This window comes from Clinocottus analis, unplaced genomic scaffold (genome assembly GCF_023055335.1).
Source record: "Clinocottus analis isolate CAN_PGR_092001 unplaced genomic scaffold, fCliAna1.0.p SCAF_11, whole genome shotgun sequence".
Taxonomy (NCBI): domain Eukaryota; kingdom Metazoa; phylum Chordata; class Actinopteri; order Perciformes; family Cottidae; genus Clinocottus; species Clinocottus analis.
This window is the reverse complement of record NW_027175832.1, coordinates 9,637,148-9,661,336: the sequence shown is the minus strand read 5'-3', so window position 1 is coordinate 9,661,336 and position 24,189 is coordinate 9,637,148. Positions and strand designations below refer to the sequence as shown.

Here is a 24,189-nt window from a genome sequence, read left to right as displayed (position 1 = left end):
TCGGTTGGTGGAGCAACGAATTTGTCATCATATACTAACAATGTGTCAGTCAAATCACATCACAATAATTCTTTTTCTTTCCTTTTTTCTAAGGTAACACAGCCGAGCATGTTACCGGGAGCTGGTTTTAATAAGAGAAACAAATGGGAGACAGCTGCCAATTAGTCATAATTCAGCTTTAATAGAGGAGACCGATAGATGATTTTTGGAAAATGTCATCTTCATGATTATTTTTGATTGAAAAACAAAAATCACAGATGTTAGTTCATTCCATAAATGTCTTTTTGTGTTCCCCAGTCGCAGATAAAAGAACTTTACTTTAATCTCTGAGTTCTTTGTTGACAGTTTTTACCATAATCAAATGAGGGGAACGTAATGCATGTTACCGTTGAGAATTAGAACGCCTTCCTGTCTTGGGATGTTGCCCACATGTACACCAGGACTCTGAAGGAGTCCACTTATACACGATCTAGATCTTGGTCTGGGGGGGTGCAGTAAGTCAGTCCAGGGGGTCTTGGCCTGGGAGCCGGTTCCACACTCTATTCTTGGTCTGGTCTGTCCTGAACTCGAACTTCCACGCTAGTTTATAGCTGTAAAGGCAAACTTTCTGAATGAGGTGTTTGTTCTCACCTGATCTAACCTGCCACGAGCTACCGTTCCTCACTGTAAGAAACCCTTTTTTTTTTAGATTTGGCAAAGCGGAAATAGCCTTCAATTGATTTCAAATACGCACTTCTCTGTGTTTGTTATCTACCTCCAACCAATGACGAAAGGTTCCCAAGAGCAACCACGGAGGCATTCGGCTGAAAGTTACCAGTTAACGTGGTAACTAGTTTCACTGAGCCACCCGCTGCTCTGACACATTTGTGATAGCCGCCGAACACCGAACGTTTTGATGCCGGTAACGGTTTTAATCCAATTTTTTAATGAAAGCCAACTTGCTCATTGGGGCGGCGGGGACGAAACGCCGACTTCAGTTGCCAACGGAATATTTTTGTTGACGCCGATGTACAAATGGACGTTCCACCTTCCCACAACACTCCCCAGAAAACGTGCAGGGCTCGACTTCAATACGGGGCGAAGCCAAACATCGTACACTTAACATCGTTCACAAATCTGTTTTTTTTTTTCTTAAAGTCCAAATGTCTGCCATGAAAAGGGCCTTTGTTTATTTCTAAGGTTCTCATCTCCTGTATGCCCAGTAATCACATGGAGTAATTATACATGATCTCAATGAGGAAGATTTTCTTTTCTATTCTGTTGATCTGTCAGAACCAGACGTCACTGTGTTGCTACATTAAAGTAGTGCCTTTCTAGATATCCGCATTGCAAGTTGTCATATTCTGCTAACCCCAGCCTGTGTCTACAGCTGATGAACAATAAAGTTAACACTGCTTCATAGACATGTTTCCACGCTGACAGGGATTCCACAACCCGGGTTTCATCCCTGCTGCCGCTGTGGTGAAGTTGTTAGGAATCACCGCACGATCCGCCGCTCCTCACGACATGTCAAGTGAGCTGCGAGAGTTTAAAGTGGGAAATTACCTCCATTGTTTGTGGAGCGCTCACGTAATCTCAGGGTAAAAAGAATGGGAGAAAAACAAACAAACAAACAAACAGATGCATGCAATATGTTGGTTAAAATAAAGACTATCTCTTATCAGCACTCTGTGGAGGGCGGCTAATTCAGCGGGCACGTGGGAGCGCAACATCTTGATTAAGTTATCTCAGCTCGAGGTGTCCTGCGCTGAGGGCTTGATTTATAGGTAAACATAATTCTGCGAACAAAAAATAAAGAAAAATAAGCTCCCCCGCGTGCTGGTTGAACAGGGTCCGCCTGCTTTACATGCACTTCTTTGCTGCTGCAGCTGCGGCCACCATGTTGCTCCGTCACCATGTTCCTCCTTCACCATGTTGCTCCTTCATGCGCTGCAGCCCCCTGCATGTCGGGGTGATGGGCGTGCAGACGGGATACGCAGCGCTCAGCTTTTACCGGCCCTTTTAATTATGACAGTAAAGAAAAACTAATCCCCACCACGCTGTTGGAAATAAGACAAAAGCACCCACACACACACCGGTAAATTCACTTCCACTCCCATATGTAAATTGAGGTGGTAATTAATTTGTTGATGAAAAGCCATTCATCTTTAATTATTCCTTGTTAGGGCTCCGTGTGCGCCTCCTTTTTCTTTTTCAGGAAATAAACTAAACTAAATAGATTTTGGAATTGAATGCAGAAGCTTACACGCACACACACACACACACACACACACACACACACACACACACACACACACACACACACACACACTAAAGTAACTCTTTTTTAATACAAGCATGGTGTGATGCTACTAAATTGCCCCCTACAGGCCAAACACAACACAACACCTTTTAGTAAAAGAGTGACTTCACTGTAACAGAGCCTCAGGGGGGGCAAATCCATTTCAATATAATTAATAATATTAAATATGGCAGAAGCCCCCCCCCCCCCCCCTCCACCCCCTCTCTTCCCGTGTCTTGCCTCTCTTGCTTTAGTTTGCTAAGCGAGCTGTATCAGTCCTCCTCATTTATTCCAGTGTCTAATTATCCCCGCGGAACACAACACAATAAGAGTCGAGACTTTCCATTCCTTTGCCTTTGTTTAATTACGTCTGAAGAGGAGGAAGGAGCAGGGTGTGAACACACTCGTCCAGAGGGGAGGGCATTTGACTTCCCAGGGCTTTCAGTGTGTCTGCATGCAGCACACGCCCTCAGTCTGATTTAGGCATTCATTATTTTTCTTCTTTTTTTTTTAATACATTTCATTGCCGCATGTTGTGCAGAAACCTTGTATATCGGAATGTATACTCGTAGCTTTTCAAAGACCTGAATAGTTCAGAGGGGCGCATTGGAAGGTGAACCTCACTTAGGCTCAATTTACACTCCTTTTTGGTGTGGAATACTGATTTCATCATTTTGGGCGAGCGTAAATGTTTCGGACAGAGATTCATGGAAAACAAATATGGTAATATCTAAATAAAGCATATGACAAGTTATTGTGCTTTCTTTCTCGTGGCCTTTTTTTACTTTCGTCGAAAGGGACAGCAGGAGAGGTATGATAAGACATGGGGGGGGGGGGGGGGGGGGGAGAGAGAGAGAGAGAGAGAGAGAGAGAGAGAGAGAGAGAGAGACTGGAAGTCTTTTTCAGGAAGAAAAACATGTTTTTTTTTTAATGTGATTGATGTGTCAGCAGTTGCAATGCATCATGGTCACTAACTGGAGGTCACAGCTTCGACTTACTGGCCTTCACACTTTGGTCACAACCAAGAGTTACAAAGTACAGTCATGCCGGGGTGTAATTTACACTGGGGAGAAATGTGATATTTATCCCCCCACGTTTTTATTTTTCAGGCCTAGTTAGTCACTAAAAGCCGTCTGATCCTTGCCACCTCCTTGTCCAGCCACCGGATAAGAGATACACAAATGTAAAAAAGATAGATGGATAGATATGTAGGTAGATGGATGGATGGATATATATATATATATATATATATATATATATATATATATATATATATATATATATATATATATATATATATATATATATTATATATATATATATATGTTGGTAGGTATGTAGATAGGTAGGTGCATAGATGGATAAATGGATGGATGGGTAGATGGATGGATAGATATGAAGGTAGGTAGGTGCATAGATGGATAAATGGATGGATGGTAGATGGATAGATAGATATGAAGGGAGGTGGATAGATGGATGGGAGCTACTTAAATTGGATGTAAACAAAGTTTGATTTAAAATACTTTGAAAATTGGCGTTGCACATGTTTTACGAGGAAGGAAATACACTTGTTAGAGCTCAGGCACGCATACGAAGCATATTGGTGACAAACACCAAATGTAAATATAACTTTCGCCTTTTTGCAAGAAAACTCCTTTCAACAAGCAGCCGCAAGTGCTTCCCAGACTTTTTTTTTTTTTTTTTGCCCGGGGTTTTTGCCTCACAGGCTATAAACAAACTCATCTAACATACTGCTAGAGGGGTTGTATGGAAACTGGAAAAGACGTGCAGACACAACTTAGGGCTGTAAAAGTATCCAGTATGACTTATTTATGTGTACGTGTGTGCTTTGAAACCAACCGACGCTCTGGCAGTTATGTGCAGAGTGACACCGAGCCGATAGGATTGCAATGCACCAAATGTGTGTATTTAGAATCCATTGTGGTACATCATTGTCGGGTTTGTAACCAACCATGTGACCAATCAGTGACTTGGACAGAGTTTGTGGGTGGCATGAAGCTAAAGTCGTGACACAAATGTCTTACTGGATTGCCGGAGACTCTCCCGTCCACTTTGGTGCACAACTATTTCCCAAAATACCAAACAGACAAAACACTGTCCTCAAAAAATCAAACCCATAAAATGTTTCAGTACTACAAACATGTACCTGATGTTATCAGTGTATAAATGACACGCTACAATGTTCTCCAGCATCAAATAAGAAGGTAAACAACCACGGGTTGTACCGATTTTTGAGGCCCATTCTGGTATTTGTATTTGAGAGTTTACAAAAGCTAGTAATGATATTTAGGCAATTATTGATTGTCTTTACACAATTACAAAATCTTGGGCATTTTTGCATAATTTTAAGTTATTATTTAGCTCACGTACACGCAGATGCACATGTATATATTGACCAATGCAATAAGCGAATACAGGCGGATATACAGTGTATCGGCATGGCCAATTCATTGGTCAAACTCTACTTCAAACGTCAGAGTTTGAATCTCTAGTCAAGGCAGGCTTCATCCAGATGAAGCCCTATTGGCTCTTTTTTAATTTTTCTAGGCAACTATAATGTTACAATTTGCTTTCACATAGTGAAACCACACAATGAAAGGGTTTAAGTTGTAAGACAGAGACATGGACATTCCCCAACGTTGTGGTAGCGGCCCGCCATAAAGCATAATAATTGCCATAATTGAGTATCATTAGCATAGATTGAGACATAAACTCATGCTTACAATGTTTACTGAGGGAATACATCATACAAGTAGAGTCATTTTCTCATAGACTTTATAACCAGAGGAATCTCCCCCTGCTGGCCGTAAGAAAGGATGAAAGTTTAGGACACTTCTGCATTGACTTCACTCTTCAGAACCGGAGGTTTCTCCTTGACATCAGCAGACTGGTCACCATTCATTTATGTAATACATCTGGAGGTGGCACATGTTGCTTTTGTCAGCTGCAAACTGCATTTATTGTCCTGGAAGCACAATTCCTACAGAAATGAATGTGCTTAGCTTTCTCGGTCTCTTATGTTATGCTCCGACACAGAGTAGTCGCTGTGTTTAGATAACTAGTTTTGAGTAAAATGATGGTTCTTGTGGTTCAAGTGGCCATCTAACCGCAAGGTTATATTTCCAATTCCTGTAACAGCCGGTGTAAACCCATTTCAACATGAAATACATTCATCTGTTAAGGAACAAATTGCTGCACTTTGCCCCCCCTCACCTGCATACAATACAGCTGACACCCGAAGGGAGTACATTTTAGTAATCAGTATCCCGAAACAATCTTCAGAGATTGTTGCAATTTACCACTTTAAGTAACTGCCATCGACACGTCCAGAATGGATGCACAGCTAAAAGCAGCCAATCTGATGCAACGGTTTCCTCACCCAGCAAACACAAACCGATAGCTATGTATAAAACACTGATATCCACTTTAACCATCACAGACACTGAACGCTGATGGCCACCAATGACACGACTTTAGCCGACGTGAAAAAAAGCATCCTAAATGTAGAGCTTGGATATTTAAAAGGGCATTTTAAATCCAGAGAAGTCAAATGTATCATTCATGACGTGCGCTATAGTGGAGAAGCTTCATTACCACCGCCGGTTGTTCTCGCTGCTCGAGATGTGCCGTCGATATTTTTTACCAAAGTGTGACAGTAATGCAACATCTTGCAGCTGCTTGGGGTCACAGAATCCAGTCAAGAATGATACTCTCATACCTAATTCTACATTGTAAATAGAAATATACAATATGTATACTATACAGATGTGACCTGGGGTTTGTTTCTTGCTTGATGGAAAATATTACGAGTCTATTTTGAAACGGTCTCGCCACGTATGACGACAGCGCTTCCTCTAATTAGGAATATACTTATGTTCTTATGTTAGCTAAGCAATAAAAAGAGCAAGTTCTACACCCGGTGTGCATCTGGCCCCTCATGATTTATGACCATCTAAAATGTTCTCCGGCTAAGCCAAGGTGTCTATCAGCAATCTCTCTTAGATACGAGTCGCCCGACTGAATCACAACGAGCCGCCCGACCTCGGACGGAATGCTCAAACTCTGAGCTAAGAGATGCCAGCTGAGTGCGTGTGTGTGTGTGTGTGTGTGTGTGGGGGGGGGGGGGTTGTGGGTTTCTTCTCTTTAAACAGGAAGACGGATCCGGAGTCAGAACTCTCAAACAAAGTAATCAGCGGAGTCGGAGAGGATAATTTGATGTGAACAGACAAAGATTTTTTTTTCTGAATCGAGGCGTGGTGCATTGTGTTTTTTTTTTTTTCTTATCTTTTTTCACGCACGCCAACCTTCAGTTTGACAAACTGCTGCCAACTATGACAAATGGGTCCGTGGTTTTTACTGTGATTAAAGGAGCACCTGCAATGTCAAAATCAAATTCCTCTTGTCAATTTGAATGCATCTGTCCTTGTAAGAAAATGCACATTCATCAAAGGCTTTTATACATTGATTTTGGTATTTCTTTGCAACTTCTTTTATCGACACTTCAAAAGCTTCTTTTTTTTATGAAGCAAAAAATATCGCTCTTTCCTTTCCTAAATGTCTTATGTCTGCATGCACAGCGAAGACAATTCAAGATGGATTTGTTAACACTCTTTTCCCTTTTATTTGATTCCATTTCAAATTTGAAATGATGGTTGTTCAAATACGGCAAATTGTGTCGCAATTTGTCGAATAATTATGAGGGAAAACGCACCGCTCTGCTGTGGCATTTAGACGCAGGGCTGCAAAGCATCTTCTGTCCTTCTTTGTCTTCTTACTTCTTACTTTGAAAGTTTCTCCAGAAAAGTTCCTGCATTTTTCCTAACTTCCCAGAGGTCGGCAGTTCTCTCAGTACTAGCGAGACTAATTACCGTCAATCACACTTCAAAGACGACGCCCTTTTCTGACCTATTTTCTTTTACCTACGATAAAACGCTAAAAAAAAAGCATCTGAAGCATGAAATGAAGACAATACAAATCCAGGAAAGACAATATAAAAGAGCAAGTAGTATCGGTAATACTACTTCCATCCCAGAGCTGATAATGCCCGCTCTGTTACCCTTTCAGTAGAAGTGCCAGAAAAGTGCCTTTTAATTAGATAAATGCTGTAGCAGCCGAAAAACTACATTGATGAAAATGATTTAAATTGTAACAAACAACAACGTGACATCAGGAGTGCCGAGTGCTGAATAGAAAAGTATTCCCAGTATGAAGGCTGCGTTGTGTACAGAAGTGTGTCAGTCTCAGCAGTCAACTCATCTCCACGTTTGCAGCAGTGGGTACATCTGCTACCGGAGGCACGGGTCCATATCGCTACACATTTGTTTGACAGTGGGACTCCGGCTGTTTGATATGTCTGAGGGTTTCGGTGCTGCATCAACAACGGAGCCATACATATTTCATGCTCTCCCTTTTTCCCCCGCCGCCTGAATTGCGATGAGCGCTGGAGGTCTACGGGGTTCTGTTCCAACCACGAAGAGATCAAGCCCCTCCGTGTCCGCGCAGTCGGACCAACTCTTAGACGCCTGGACCGCGCCGGAGTGAAGGGGGGCATGAAAAGCAACCAAGCTTGGCCTCGGCTCCTCCGTCTCTTTTACTCAAAGAAGGCAGAGCCAACTTCCTGCCAGATGCTGTGTGTGTGTCTGTGTGAATGTGTGTTTTAGATAACCCGATTGCCGAAGTGTATGTCAGCGTAATGGGGGTGTAAGACGAGTGTTGTGACAAGATTGAAGTACATGTTTGCAATCTATTTTCCCTGCCATGATGAGTTGGCTCCTCCCATCATATCGCTCCTTTCAATTAATTTTGTCACGGCAACCACAGGTCTCAATGCTCAATACCCGCTATCACTGAAGGTCGACAAACACATGAAGTGTGCGACGTGCGTCAAAATACCTGCGCTGAGATATATATATATATATATATATATTTATATATATATATATATAAATGCCACTGTTCTGTCTATTAGCATTGACGAAAGTCAGTGCTCAAGAAGAGCAGCAACTTAATCACAGTTGGCACATTGCAGATGGTGTTCCTCTGGTTTTTCAAAGACTGACACTGTGGGCCCCCTCCACCTCCTCATCTCACACAAAATGGAGATATTAGAGTGATTATCATACCCAAAGTTTTGGAACTAGAGTACCCATATTGCTTTGATGGATGATAAACAAGAACTATGTGTGTGATTTGCCAAATTGGCACCATTAGCGTACAGCTGGATGCATACGCCCATAACAATACAAAGATAAAAGCAGCTTATTACACACTCGTAAAAATACTAATGCCAATATGTTGCTGTCAATTAAGATACATTCTGTTATTTTTCTCTCATTGGGGAGGGTCTCTTGTTTCCTCTCTATGCTTACACTTCCTGCCTCCTGGAGGCCTTGTCCCTGATTGTGCATGTGTGTCTCCTGATTGTTCAACTGCCCTCAGCCACTCCCATGTGTCCCCTGATTGTTTATGGCCTACACCTGTGTTTCGCCTCTAATATATATATATATATATATATATATATATATATATATATATATATATATATATATATATATATATATATATATATATATATATATTTACTCCCCTACTTTACCTTGCCAGATTGTCATCGTTGTTTGTTGTATACCGGTGTGCGTTGTAGCCGAGTGCTGCTGTTTTGTACCCTTTTTGGGTTTATTTTTGTCGACTAAGTAAAGCGCCTTTTTTGATTTGTTCCTCTGCACCTACACTCGAGGATTTTCTATTCCTCGCAATAGAGAATACAGAGATAATGACACCCTCGGAAAGTGAATATAAAAACGAAATGCCTGTGTCTTTATATCTGAGTTATGTCTTAGGGGTTTCCTTTGTGAAGCAAATTCCATCGATCAGGTAGCAAGGCATCCAACTGCTGATTCTCTTGTTAAACAGACGTAATCAGTGGCTTGACTTGACTTTGTTTATTTGATGTGGACATCACAATGGCATTAGAATTTCAAGCACATTTGCACAAAAAGAAAACCAGATGCACTGTTTTGAGTGTATATAGCTAAATGCTAATTTCCAACACTTGGACGACAAAAAAACAACAAAAAAAGGACTAGAACTGCCAGTCCGCATCTTGTGTGACACTGCACTGTGACAGCCAGCACAACTGAGTCACACCAGTTGGTGTTCACGACGCCTTGATCCCAGTCTAACCAGTCTAGTTGATTAAGCTCCAGGCAGGAGATAAATCTAAACATGGAAGCATTTCCCAAACCAACCAAATGGACATGAGCATGAACACATTGTGGAAATCCTGTGAAAATGTCTTGTTTCCAGACTTCTGAATAGTTGCCCACATCATAATTTCTTTTGGCAATTTCAATAGGTCTGATGACATGCTCATTTAATAGATGAATAAATGTTCTCCGAGTTGGGCACACAACAAAAACAATGTAATCTACCGAGCCATAAAAATGGCAGCAACTACAACTGCAGCTCTCACATCACAAGCCGTCAAGCACCAGGTGGGTGTTTTCAGCCCTCCAGCCTGCGGGATATAACAATCCTACCATGGCCTGGTGCACTCTAATGCATCCTTGCGTCCTCCTTTTCTTTTATATCTTTATATATATATATATATATATATATATATATATATATATATATATATATATATATATATATATAATCTCTCTCTCGCCCTTGTTTACCTGAAATGTGCACTTTATAATTGTATTTTGATCCACCCTGTTTTGCAGTTGTTTTTCAATAAAACAAAACATTTGCATGAAGCAAGCCAGTCCACTTTTTCCCCAAAAAATAATTGATTAATTGCGATTATTCGCGAGTTAACTATTAGATAAATGTGATTAATCACGATTAAATATTTTAATCGCTTGACAGCACTAATATATATATATATATATATATATATATATATATATATATATATATATATATATATTCTATATATTCCAGATCTCATCTTGGATGATCCCAAGTCGTGCAAAGCGTTAATATTCCAGCTGTGTAGTTCTTTGTGATCTTTAGCTTGGTGCCTCCTCGCAGCGTTCCTGATCAACGACAACTCCGTAGTCGGTACTGATGAGTTGAATACATTGGGTTGTCAATGTGAGGCAGTTAGACACTCTATATACCGGCTTTATGTTTCTCATTTGTGATGTTTATTATTTAAGGCTCATTTTGCATCTCTGACCCCCTGCTCTTTTTTGTATTCTAAGATCTCTCTGTGAAAGCTGAAAACTCGGCTGCATATGTATGCCGGGGAGTGTGCTGAGCCATGTGTGCCTGCTAAATATGAGCTGTAATGTTGGGAGACCTTTTTGTAATGTATCGACGGTAAGGTAACATGTCCATGTTGGACCGTTGAGCCGAGAAGCTCTCCAACCCACCGGTCATCTTCTGAGAGCTATTGTACGTGTTCTCGGGAACGAAACGTCCAACTTTTCCTGATACGGTTACCATGGCAGTATAGGAGGCAAAGTTCAAGACACACTAAAAGACACAGGCTGGAGTGTTGCATTGTTCTAGATCTTCTGGCCCGTAAGTATAAGAGCCTGTGTTAACATGTTTTAACGTGAAACCCTTTAGACATTCCTTTAGCGATACCTTATAGGACTCATTAAAAGAGGCTGTGCTTGACGAAAGCCGTCGTGAATCTGGCGTAGGCGCGTGGTGGACTTTGAAGCTGCGGCGGCTGTCAGCCCCTTCACCCAGATTCGACTCCTGAAACAACACCTCGCTCTTTAGGGGAACTGTCTAAAAAAACGTAAGCGGTGTGTTCGCTGCTCCGGGTATGAGTTGTCACTGTTTATTACTTTGAGAATAAACTTTTCCAAAAGAACACCTGTTCCAAGACGAATGGGAGCAGAGCTGATTTTTTTAAGTCTCAGTTTTGATTAAACCTTTTTTTCTTTTTTCCCCTCTTCTTTTTTCATTGTGTCTTGTAAGTTGAGAGCAAACTCATCATATTGGAAAAATGAAGGTACAAGTGAATGAAAAATGCCTGGAGAAAAAGTCAACAACAGGGCATCACTGGTGCAAATCTCATCCCAACAAGAGGTAGAACATCAAAGTTATCTCATACTCGGTGTCGGTGCAACATGGAGTTTGACACCTTGTGTTCGTCCGCCACATCCTGCCTATTAACTAGCATGATTAATTGTCTTTTCCACCATGGGGCCAGCCTTCCGAGTCAGATCACGGCTGCAGCTTCACAGATTGGAACGCTGGAAGAGGATGGATGGGATGAGGTAATAAGCACAGCGTCATTCAGCTTCACCACCTACCCACTGTCCTGATGAGGTGAAATGAATACGAGATGGAGAATCAAAAAAGAAAATTGATGACATTCCCCGAACAACAATTTACAAATTCTACTGTGGATCTTCATAAATATATTCTCGGGTTGCCTGATAGGTTGGTGCATGGGGAAAAGTTTATTCACTGCCTTGGGCAGATACTTATGTTAAGTTTGTCTTTCTTTTCACCCAAATCATCAAAATTCCTCCTACTTTACTTTCACTTTCTCATTTTTCACTCGACATCTGCTGCTCTGTCAGAAGAAGATCTTTGCTTCTTGAGTATTTTCTATTTGTAAAGACTGGCATCATATCTGAAGACTCGAGCCCAGACTCCCGTAGTAACAATCACTTCTGCCTTTGTTCCCACCTGGCACAGTGTGATATTAAACTGTGTGCAATGGGATGCAATTTGCATGAATAAACAAGAGTGCAGAGTTGGTGAGTAACGACCCGTGAATAAGGCTGTAGGCATCACAGTCTGCGGTGAGATGAAGGGAAGTCAGAGGGCATTTTGTGTTGAATAATTAAGCTACATTAACAGGTATGTAAATGTACCTGCATTAATATGTGATGTAACTCCATACGTTGCTTGTAATCTGGCTAATGTAACTGATGATCTTGCCAAGGTCAGTGCTCACAAACAACCTTCTGAGCCACTTTGGATATCACTGAATATTGCATAGAAATGTACCATGGACACCTACGCTTGAACATGAAAATAAATAAGCCCATATATCCTCCTATATGCAGTGTTTATTGAGCTTTAAATAGGGTTTTATCATTTTTAAATGTCTCGGGACATTTTAATAATACAGTGGTTATGGTAATATCAAACATGACATGCACGACCGGCGGTCATGTTCAGAAAATGTGCCTTTGAAACGAACCGCCGCAACTTTCGCAAGGTTGTGATTACGCACCGATCTAAAACAGAAATCGTTAAATCAAAGCTTTTCGCACGGTTGACCATATTGTGAATATTAAGAAGCTGAACAGAAGCTACATGTTTTGGCCCTTTTGCTTCCTGAAATACATTCGCTAAACTCATCAGTGAGTCAGTGTCCTTCCTTCATTATTGTTTTTGAATGTGGCATTAACTCATCGTATGTTTTACATATTCAAGCTTACATATAAAGCTCTTGGAAGCCAGCACTTGGAAACATATTTCCCTGACCGATGGGATTTTTTGGGGGGTGACTGTCTTTTTAAATGGAGCTTGGCGAAGAACCAGCACCCTGCGCAGGTTCAGTAGATAATTGATGGATGGATTTCCATAAAAATGACTCTCATAATCAGGATAGTGCCGCATAAATTGTCGACGACATTATGATCTCCCTTCCAAGTGTGTCCTCACCCTACACCGAGAGCAGAGAGAGTTACGAGGTGGCAGCCAGTGAAAAAAAAACTCTGGTTGGTGGCTTCATGGAAAACACCTTCATTTGTAAATGCCATCGCAGCATCACTCCGTTGTGATGACGCGGTATGGTCATCAGCACACGGCACCGGGGAAAGGTACTGACATAGAAGAAGAAAAATACCTGTTATGTTACTTTCTAGCAGTTTAAGGCTTCAATACACTTTTAGAACAAATACTACTGGGACCACGACAGAAAATTGCAAATAAGCATGTAGTAACCAGGGCTTGACATTAAAGACACCCCATAATTAGAACTCCTAAACCGCCGCTGCGCTAAACGTGCACGTGTGTGATGAGGATGGTGCCAGCTCTGTCTCATTTTGAACCAGGGAAAACCAGTTTTGTACCCAGTGGACAATAAAGACTAATGACACTGTATAATGATGCCGGCGTAGCCTTAAGCCTTAATCACTTTTCTTTTACTATTCGGAGACAATTTCCTGACCATCCTTTCTCCACTTTTCTTAATCTGTCTTCCTTTCCAGTACATGCAATTCACATGATTTTTTTAGCCATTTATAGCCATGTAAATTAAAAAAAATAAAATAAATGAGTCGACCATGCCACAGCCATGGTATCTCCTCTAAAAACTCTAAGATTCAAGTTGACACTGAATTTTTGTCCTTTCTTAATAAACTCTGGGCAAAGGAGCCCTGACACCCTCACTAGGCACATGAAGAATGTCTGCTAGCCATTATTAAAAAACAAGTTGGCAATGTTTCCACCAGTCAGGTCACTGAATTCCCTCATTAATCCCATGCTGCTTGCCTTCCGGAAATCCCCTCCCATCGTTTCTTTCCTCTTCTTTTTCTTTTCCCGCTCATTCCATCAATCCTTCCAACCTTCTCCATCTCCATACATCTGCATATCCTTTCCTCATTGACCCCATATGGAGCCATGAGAATCCCACAGAGCTCTTTTCTCTGTCGTTGATTCCCCCTCTGACGCTTTAATCTTTTATTCCCTCTCTTTCCTCCAAGCTGCATCCTTTCCCCCCCTCTATGACGTCCCTCCTCATCTCCCTCTCTTCGTATCCCAGGTGTGTCGGCCTGACCCGGTCACTGTGCTAAACTCTATGTCCACTTTGTTATGTTTAACTGAATATTTCAAGGAGGCACCCACCCTGCAGCTGATATTCCTTTCCTCCACCTCTATTTCCCAGGAGGTTATTTTACCTTTTGCATATCTTACCTTTCCCTCTTGTATCCTTCTTTCACATACTGCCATTTTCCATCTTGAGAATACATCTTGCGGGGCGGCTTGTTTGGAGCCTGGAAGAGATGAGAAGCTCAGCAGTTCCTGCTCACAGTGGGAAGGGAAACTATCCCACACCATTGATTCACACCAAAGGCCTTATCTCTCGCTCCTCTCACCTTCCTTCCTTTCTTCCTTGTGCCTAAGCTCCCATTGAAGCTTTCCGAGTTTCTCTCCACACACCCGCTGTACTCCCACATGCTCCTGTCCGCCGTGTGATTACATCTGTATGCCACAGGCATGGGAGAGAGTGTGAGAAAGGTAGAGGATTATGTCTTTCCTCACCTGTGTGTGTGTGTGTGTGTGTGTGTGTGTGTGTGTGTGTGTGTGTGTGTGTGTGTGTGTGTGTGTGTGTGTTTGCCTCAGTGTGTGAGGTGTGAGACAGAGAAGAGAAGAAATAAAGAAAAGAGGAGCAGGACAGAGAGAGGAGAATATTTTTACAAGATGAGACAATATGAATGGGAAAGATGAGAAGAAGAGGGAAACTGGGGAAGGGAAGAGAGGGAAGGAAATGAAAATGAAGGTGTGGAAAGGAAAGGAGGTGAAATAAAAGGAAAGTCAAGATGACAAGTGATGAAATGAGAAGAGGAGGGTCGAGGAGATGAAAGGAAAGGAAAGCCAACGAGTGGAAAGCTAAGGAAAGGTAGTGAGGAAACAGCAAAGGAGAGGATAGGAAATTAATGCGAAGTAAAGATCGGGAGAGGAAAAATAACTACAGATGGTTAGTGGATGGATGAGGAAAGAAAAGTAAAGCTAATGAGAGGAGGTAAAAGGAAGGAAACATGAGGATCTGAATGCTAAGGAAAGGTAGCGAGTTAACCGCATAGCACTGAAAAAATGATGGAAGTAAAGTAAAGATCGGGTTTGATGAGCGGAGAGAGGGCGGGTAGAAGGATAAGGAAAGACAAGCAGAAGAAATGAAAGGACATGAAAGACAGGGAAAGGAAAGATGACAAATGGGCCGATAAGGAAAGGCAAGTAGAGGAAAGGAACGACAAGGAGGCAGTAGTGGTTACAATTGATTAGCATTCAAACAGACACAGAAGGCTGCGGGGGGACGACGGGGGGATGAATATTTATCAGAAAACGCCTTCCATGGACACACCCGTAGGCTGGGGGGGAAGAGAGAGGGAGGAAAGAGACGGAGACGGGCGCAGCAGGACAGAGAGAGTGACGCGGAGTGAAGGGTGGAGCCGAGGGCCGGGCTCTGTTGGTGCCCTGCTGCTATCACGCTGCTGTACGTGAACACAGGCTCTGCCGGCATGTCTCCTATAGAGTTCATGCATGTGTGTCTATGGCTCTCACCTTGCCCAGGGAGGTCTGCCTGCTGCTGCTGTTGTTGTTGTTCTTTCCCTCGCAGCATCCCCGGGGCATGCCCTTGCATTTAATTAGCAAGATAGAGCCGCAAATCACAGCAGACACAAACCAGCATCACGTCTCTGTTTCCCCGCTCTGACATCCTTTCTGCTTTATATGTTCAAAACCGTAATAAAATGAGAGTGTAGTAACCATAAACGTATGCATGTCCCAGGCCGGTGCACCCGCTGCTGACCGCGTTTAACACAAACCTACCCGTCTTCCCTTGTGTCCAGGCGTGGCGGTCAGCGGTGGCGTTTGTTTCAATGGCGGGCCGCCAGGGCCCGCTAAGCCTTCTCTGCTGGCCTAAACAGAATCACAAAGTTCGAGCTATTTTAGAAATATTAAATATTTTAAAAAAAATAGATATGTACTTTATTAATCCCTAAGGGGAAATGTGTTGTCATAATAGCAGTTTACAGACACTAAATGAAACAAACTAAATAAACTTAACTAACAAAATAAAATAATCAAATAAAAGATATAAAAAATATATATATATATATATATATTTACATATATATATATATATATATATATATATATATATATATATATATATACATATATATATATACATATATATATATATATATATATATATACATATATATATATATATATATATATATATATACATACATACAATGGAATACAAACAACTGCAGTGTATTAAGGAAATTAAATTAAATGTTAAATATAATATCTTAAATATATATAAATATATATATACACAATATAATACAAATAACTGTGCATATATGAAGTGTGAATCAACATAAATGTAAATGTAGATTTGAATGTGTACAGTAAAAATGAGTCCACAGATATCTGGCTAGAGGAGATTTGCTGTACAGTCTAGTGGCCGTGGGCAGGAATGTTTTCCTGTATCGTCCTTGTGACAGCGGAGCGTAATGAATCTTTTAGAGAAAGTGCTCTGCTGACTCTGCAGGAGGTGATGGAGAGGGTGGTCCAGGTTGTCCAATATGGACAATAGTTTTTTAATTGTCCTCCTATCCAACACCTGTTACAGATGATTAAAACTTATATTTTATAATGTAATTATAATTGCGCGCCACGGTCAGATGTTAACGTTAACAGCTGGCATAGGTACCAATTCTACAGCCCGCCACTGATATATATATATATATATATATATATATATATATATATATATATATATATATACCAGTGACCTTTTATTGGGTGAACTAGTATTAAATGAAGTACTATGGAGTTTCAGTTTAAGCCACTGGATGCTGATCATGGTACATCACAAGCTGCTCACTGTTCTACTAGTCCGATATTTGGGGTGACTATAAGGTAAAATCATCAATATGGCTTTGAGAAACTATTCTTTGATGCTCTATTATCAAAGATTTATTTTATTTATTTATTTTGTATTCTTATCTTTCCCTTCAGGACTGAAATAGAGTTTACATGCGAGTGCACAACAGAGCTCACAGACGTTTCTCTTTTCAAAATCCAAAGTGATCTGCTGCTGCACTGTTTTAACTCTCCCCAGGGCACTTTTTAGAAGAAAAAAAGAAAAGAAAATGTGTTTATCCTCACAAGAAATGACCTGTGGATTGAGATGGTTGGGGTTTTCCACAACAATGTGTCAAATTATTTCCCACTTGACCCCAAGGAAGCGATTGTACCTGTACTGATGGACATATTGCGTGTTTTACCTTCTTGACATGGGGCTGGCTTTTGCAACACAAATCACTACCAGATTGCAATATTTCAAACTAAACCACACTGCCAGCCTGAAGTTTGTCTTTCTGTCTCTAAGAAATTAGTTTTTTATTGTTATTTACTTTGTGTCATGATGTCCCACCTTTATCCAAACACTTAATACCTTAAAGTGCTTAATTTTTGGATCTTCCCTACCCTATCAGTCTTCGCCCGAGACAGTCCCTCCCACTCACGTGGACCTGTCGTTTACCTGCAAGACTATATCGACTGATGCCCACGCAGGCAGCAGCATTCTGGGTTACGTGCTGCCATAGCTTGTTTTTGTGTCTGCGTTTAAACGTCTCTCGCAGGTCAGGGCCGACGTAATGGACCGAGCAACCAGGAGTCTGACCGTCCGACCCCACCGTCTGGTTGCAGCGCTGTGCCTGGCAGGGTTTGGCTCAGGTGCAGCTTCCTAAAACAGGCTTTTCAAAGCCGGTAGAAAGCTCTGTTCACTTGACGGCCTTCCATTCAATTCATCAAGGTAACTGCGGCCGAGCGTGCAGGCTCTCTTTTTGACACCGCATGCCACGCGCGTTCATCTCCGAGGAAATTGTAGTCGGGGTATCACAGACCTTTGCGACTTTTAGTGCAGACTGCAGTCATTCAATTTTGTGGGGGTTCACTCTTCCAATCAAAGTCCCACTTCTCTAATCCCCTTGGCGGCAGCTTGTCAAACCTCAAAGTTACTCACAGGCTGAAAATAAATGATCATGCCGAGGATCTCACTGCTTGGTGTGAATTATATTTCATCTACTCTGTATATGAATCCGGCGTTTCACATCCAGCATTATCAGACGAGATGTTTTTGTCCTTTGGAATGATTATCATTGAGAGGAGGAACCCCCCCCACGCTCCCCCCACCACCACCACCACCACCACCCCACCCTCTCATCATATGGAACTGGCCCTCTGATTAAATGAGCTTTCATCATCTCCTCCACATTCCCCTCCTCCTCCTCGTCTTTGTCACTGTGTATGTGTGTCTGTGTGCGTGCGTGCGTGCGTGTGTGTGTGTGTGTGTGTGTGTGTGTGCAGTCTGATGATTTTCCATATGAAGTCATCCGGTAATGAGGCAAATCCCATTAGATGAATGGATAGGCCGGCTAATCGCATAAAGTCTGTTAATTGGACGCATATTGTCATGGCTAACTGTTATGGCATCGTAAAGGCGCGGGGGCTGGCGAAGAGGTCGCATACGCAGCGCGAACACGGGAGCAAACGGGCGTGACAAATAGACGAGGGAGGCCGCGTGTCACCCCCCTCCTCCTCACTACCGGTCCCGGCCATCCTCTAACTCATCATCCCCCAATAATCATTTGGCATTCCAGACTCGACAGCCCTCCCTGCCCACCTGGGGGGGATTTCATCAGTCTTTTCTGCCTAATTACCTCAAAGACGCTGTCACTCTCGCCTAATTATAACTCCATTCTCAGCATTGCGTCTCAGAAGGACGGGCTCTGGATTGAACTGTTGCAATCCGGTTTACTTGCGTGACCTCTGGAACCCCCCCGACCCCCAGCTGTTTAAGAACAGATGGTACAGTTGTCCTCGAAGAGGAATCCTCCCCGAAATGTGCTCTTGTTGAGAGCCTGAACGCGTCATTTAGTATGGTTAATTAGGCAATGATTTAAGAACCCCAACAATTGTAAACTCCTTGTCTGACACCTGGAATTAACTCGCGATCACACATTTAATGGCGCTGTTGTTAACCCGGCAGCACTGTTTTTCTACTCAACTCAAAAAACTTGCATCTCATTGTCAAGTTCCAATCCATTTATGTAACAAACATCAGTTAGTATTGTTTCTTATTGTCAACAAATCCCATGAAAAGGTCGAAAGCAACATCGTGGCGTATAATATCAATACCTCTCTTCCCATTCTCAGCCAGAGAACCCATTCAGCCTTTTTGAGGATGTGAGACTGAACTAAAATATTCTTGTCACTTTCATCTTAACATGTGACAGCACACTGACATCTTTACTGGAACAGCTTCCGCCAAAGTCGTCAACGAACCGCGATACATCCAGAACTCAGATGTCTCCTCTCCCACTCCAGCGCCAGCGAACACATGAACCCCAAGGGCCTTCTCCATTGTTGCCCCTCCCTCTGGAACTCTGTCTCCATCACGTTCAAAACAGCACTTAAAACTCACCAATTAAAACTGCTTTTAACCTGTGATGCACCTGTCATATTGTCATCTCTCTGCCTTATTTATTTTGGTATAGCTTTTATTGTTTTTACCATTTAAAGTGCCTTTGAGTACCTTTTATTATGCGTTAAACAAATAAAATGTATTATTATTAATATAATTTGTAATATTCCGGTCGTGCCAAAGACAAACATAACCCTGTTGCTGGAGTAGCACTTCCTGTGGAATCTTTTGCGTATCCATTTCATACCCGTTCCGAGCATTTAACAAACACTTTCCCGAAAGGCAGCAAGTAACAAAAAGCTTGAAAAATGAAAAGCATCTCTCATGCAGGCTAATGGTAAACATTGAATTTCATAGAAGACAAAAATGAAATGGGTGCATTACGAGGAGTTCAAGTTACTCCCACCTTCCAGTCAATGTAAGTGCAAACTACTTCTGAAGACGGCCCCGCTCCCTGTCTAAAAAAACACACCAATTCCTAGTTTTGGATAAGTATACACTAAGCTTATGAATTTAAGATTCAACTTCTCGCTGTAAACACCACACACTAGCCCTTCACGATGCACTAGTCTGTAACGCTGGCTTTTACCAACAATGTAAAACCTTAATCGAAACAGAATTACTTGTGGTTATCATGGCAGACGTATCTGTATGCACCTAAAAAGCACATCACTTTTTTAAGTACACAAGGAAGAAGATTTTTTTTATTTGCTTATCGTTACAAATTAGCCATGCTGACTTAATGTTAGATTCAAAGTTTAAGTTACGGGAAGTAACGCACCCAAATTCCAAATGGTATATAAATGGAGTTTTACTGTGCAAAGGCCCCTGCAGGAGCTTGGGGGCCTGACTGAGGACCCTTAATAAGTACTTAATAAACTCCCTACACTTGTGACACGACCCCTCCGGACAGCTCATCGTTTGTAAAGATTAGATTAACGTTCCAAAAGCGATGCATCTGCAAATACAGACCCAGAGAATCACCCACAGCCTCACTAAATACCACTGATTGCATCTGCGGGGAAGTGGAACTGAATTGACATGTTATCGTACAAAACCCAGTCCCTTTAATAACTGCGTCGGTGGCCAGCACCCCCCAACTCCCCGAGATCCAAAATATATTAGATCGGAGGCTTTTGAGGAGTCTGATATTTGCTGGGAACTGTACAAGATTTGTCATACAGTCATATTAAATTAAACCAATTTCATGATATCCGTGTATCATAACCAGCTTGTTTTGAAGCAGTGGATGGAGGCTCCAAGGCGCCCTCATTTCCTCCGGGCTATCGAAAAACAAAACACAAAGTCACTTCAATTCTTCTCACTTTGGCTTGAAGGAAATAAAAAGTGAAATGATACTGCCGCGTCAGTTATGTCATGCCACAAAAAAGTGTGTTCACACCAAATGCAGCATGACTAATCGCGCCGCCACAAAGGGGGCGTGGCTTGTCTCTGTCCCTTTTCTCCGGGAAAAGAGCATTTTTTTCCATTATCGACTATCGAAGAAATAACCACTAGTTCTGCTTTATACTTGTCGTGGAAGTCACAAAACCGTGGGAACATCAAACGCCCTCCTGTTTGGGTTTATAACGTCATCCGTAGCCACAAACAGCTTGGTGAATTAGTTACCTTTTCCGCCATTCCCCATGTAAATAACCACTACTTCTGCTTTAAACTTCTTGTGTAAATTCCAAATCTTGTCGCGTTTGGTGTGAACACGGCATCAGGCTCCAGCTGTGAGGCTGCTGATAGCGGATGACATCGTCTGAGTGACAGCTGAGAGCCGCCACAACGAGAAGACTTGCTATCAACTTTATTGGTCTCGGAAATTACACCGTCAGCCATTTGAGCCATCCACCCCTTATCGATGAATTGTATTGCGCTTGAAAATGGATAAATATGACCATCAACAGGTCACAGGACAGTTCTACTTTATTACTCATATGTAGGGTTAAAGGTACAATAACATTGTATAGAAGGAGAGAACGGTTTTAACACAATTGATAAAAAAAGAAGCAAAAGCAGCAAGGTGGGCATATAAAGATAGAACTGATGGGATGACATATTCCCCCCTTCAGATGTGTCCTAATAGAGACACTGGTTTGTTGCAAGTGTTATCTGTTGTATGCAGTACCGTTTTGGTCACATCCTGTATGTCTGTATTCTGTATTTGTTTTTTGAGATGCACCCTAAGTGTTTCTGCTTTCCTGGCTTCATTATCTGACATCTCCAGAAGTGCATTAAATGTCCCAATCAAGCAATGCAACAGATTACACTGGGTTGGTTTTTGGTGGCCTGTTGCGAGCGGATGCCTCTCGGCTAAGAGACAGAGTTTCACTGAGCATCAAGTTTCTGTCTTACTCGGGACCGCAGAGGAGTACCGCAGAGGAGTACCGCAAAGGAGTATCGCAGAAGAGTACCGCAGAAGAGTACCACAGATTACCATAGAGCACCGCAGAGTACCGCAGAGTACCACAGAGTGAGTGAGATGAATCGTGAGACAAACCGAAAAGGCGGTAATGAAGTATCTCTGATGGCACGCCTCTCTATTAGCCATCATTAGCAAAACACTGGCGTATTTTCACTTTTCAAAAGAGAGCAGAAATCACACAGAGGATAACCTTGCAAAACATGGACCATTTGGTTTATTTACTTACACACACACTCTGTTGGGGGGATTAATTTGTTAGAAACAGCATGATTCTCAGAGGGAGACGCAAGTAAACACAAACAGACCTGATTAGCACATCATGATTAATGATTCTGACAGCTTTTGAAACTCGCGTAGAAAGCGTCCGTGTTTGGACGTGCATGTGCGCACGTGTGTGTGTGCGCATGCATGTGGACGTGCACATTGATCCAAAGTTTGCTCTTCTTCACCACTTTTTATTTGTTTATTTCCTAATCTGTGTAGCTTTTGACTTTATTGTAAATTAGCAAACACAGTGACAGGTTTACCAGCACTTGACCCACAGGTGTGCAGTTTGTTTGACGTCAGACTCCGCCCCCTGATTACAGTCTCCACTGCTTCCTTCACAGCATAACAGACGGATTTCAGTGGTTTGACATTTGAAAACTAGAGATACTCAAAACATGGAACATTGTCTTAAAGTGTGGACGATGGACAAGCGACAGGACTGCTCTGAAGTCTCTCGTAAAGCATCAATCGTGTGTGTGTCTGTGTGTGTGTGTGTTGTCCATAGTAATATCTATGGGGAAATGTATTGTTGTCGATGCACAGATATCAAATATACTTGTTATATACTCAAGCTACAATGTAGCTGCTGGAAATTGATTTTAGAAACTGATCTGACAACCTCATCACAGATGCCGCTGTTAGTAATGATCATACCAGGAGCAATAGTCATATAACGATCAGCAAACGACTATTAGCTCAATTTTCTTCTCCACCCTTTCTCTGTTCTTTTTGTCCAAATTGCCATTCTCTACCTAAAAAACATGGAGAGCTGTCACGGGGAGCACAAAAGCTGAACACTTTTCAAACAAAGCTTCACCTGGTGATCCTGAGGCAGAGCAGAGCACTTTCAAAAGTTCAGAGAATGGTTTCCCTTTTCAGAAAAGCTCAGAATGACAAAACCATGTTTGTTCAGTGCTGCCTTGTGATGAAAGAGACGGAGGTGTTTCATACTTCATGATCGCTGGCCAGTTAAAACACCGACGGTCAAAGATAATTAAATCGCTGGAGAGAAACTTTCGTGGTGGCCTTATTGAATATCTGGACATGGCTTTGCTCGCCGTGGTCGGTAATTGCAGTAAATAATATATTTTATGACTGAGATATGGAATAAGTAATGGGATCAAACACAGAGAGCTAGACTGGCCTGTTTTCTTGGAAACGAGGCACACATGGCACAGTTTTCTTTCCCACACAAAAATGCAACGTGTGTTCAGCCACACGCAATGTGATTAAATTGCATGCTGAGCTTGGCGTGCAATTTAGATCTGCTGCAACAGCAAGCGCCTTCACTGGATGCCGTGAATTTCATTTTCCAGCATTAGTTAGGATACAAAACATGTGAAATAATAAAATATGATTAAACTCCCCAAAAAAGGGGTATAAAGTACTGTAGTTTTCAACCAGCCAATCATTTAACAAACTCTAACAAATAATGCCCCTTTAATCCATGAGTAAAATAATACATTGAGTACATTTTGCTCATATCACTGAAGGTATTTTAACCATAGCAGGTCCATAACAGGACTTTGATTCTTTTACGTGGGAGTTCTGGGATGAAAAGAAAGTTGTTGTGCAATAAGAGGATTTGTTTGATGATACGTTTTAGATGTTGTCAGGTATCAAGTTATTTTATTATCACATGCCAAAGATTGACAGAGACGTAGCCGTTGGCAGTGAAGGTCTTGGTTCTCAGGCTCCCTCAAACAATGCTCATTAAATATGTTTAAAAAGAAGAAAGTCACACAAACATATCACATAAACGGATTGATACTGGTAGACAGTATTTAAAAATGGAAATGGAAACAGGAATATTATGAATGTATATAAAAAAAGGGGAGAAGTCTTATCACTGCTGACTTCCTGCGTTGATGATAGGAGATTTTTAAACATGATGAACTCCATCATTGTTTTCCTTTGTCCTCATTCAACTTCAGAACAAAGGCAAGAGCTCCATTTTGCACTACTCTCTTTGCAGAC

At 41.8% G+C, this 24,189-nt stretch overlaps 1 protein-coding gene across 10 annotated transcripts in view; it reads left to right on the top strand.

Annotated features, from left to right (window-relative positions):
- astn1 (astrotactin 1) overlaps positions 1-24,189 on the top strand; it is a 356,366-nt gene that overhangs the window by 240,817 nt on the left and 91,360 nt on the right. The window lies entirely within an intron of this gene.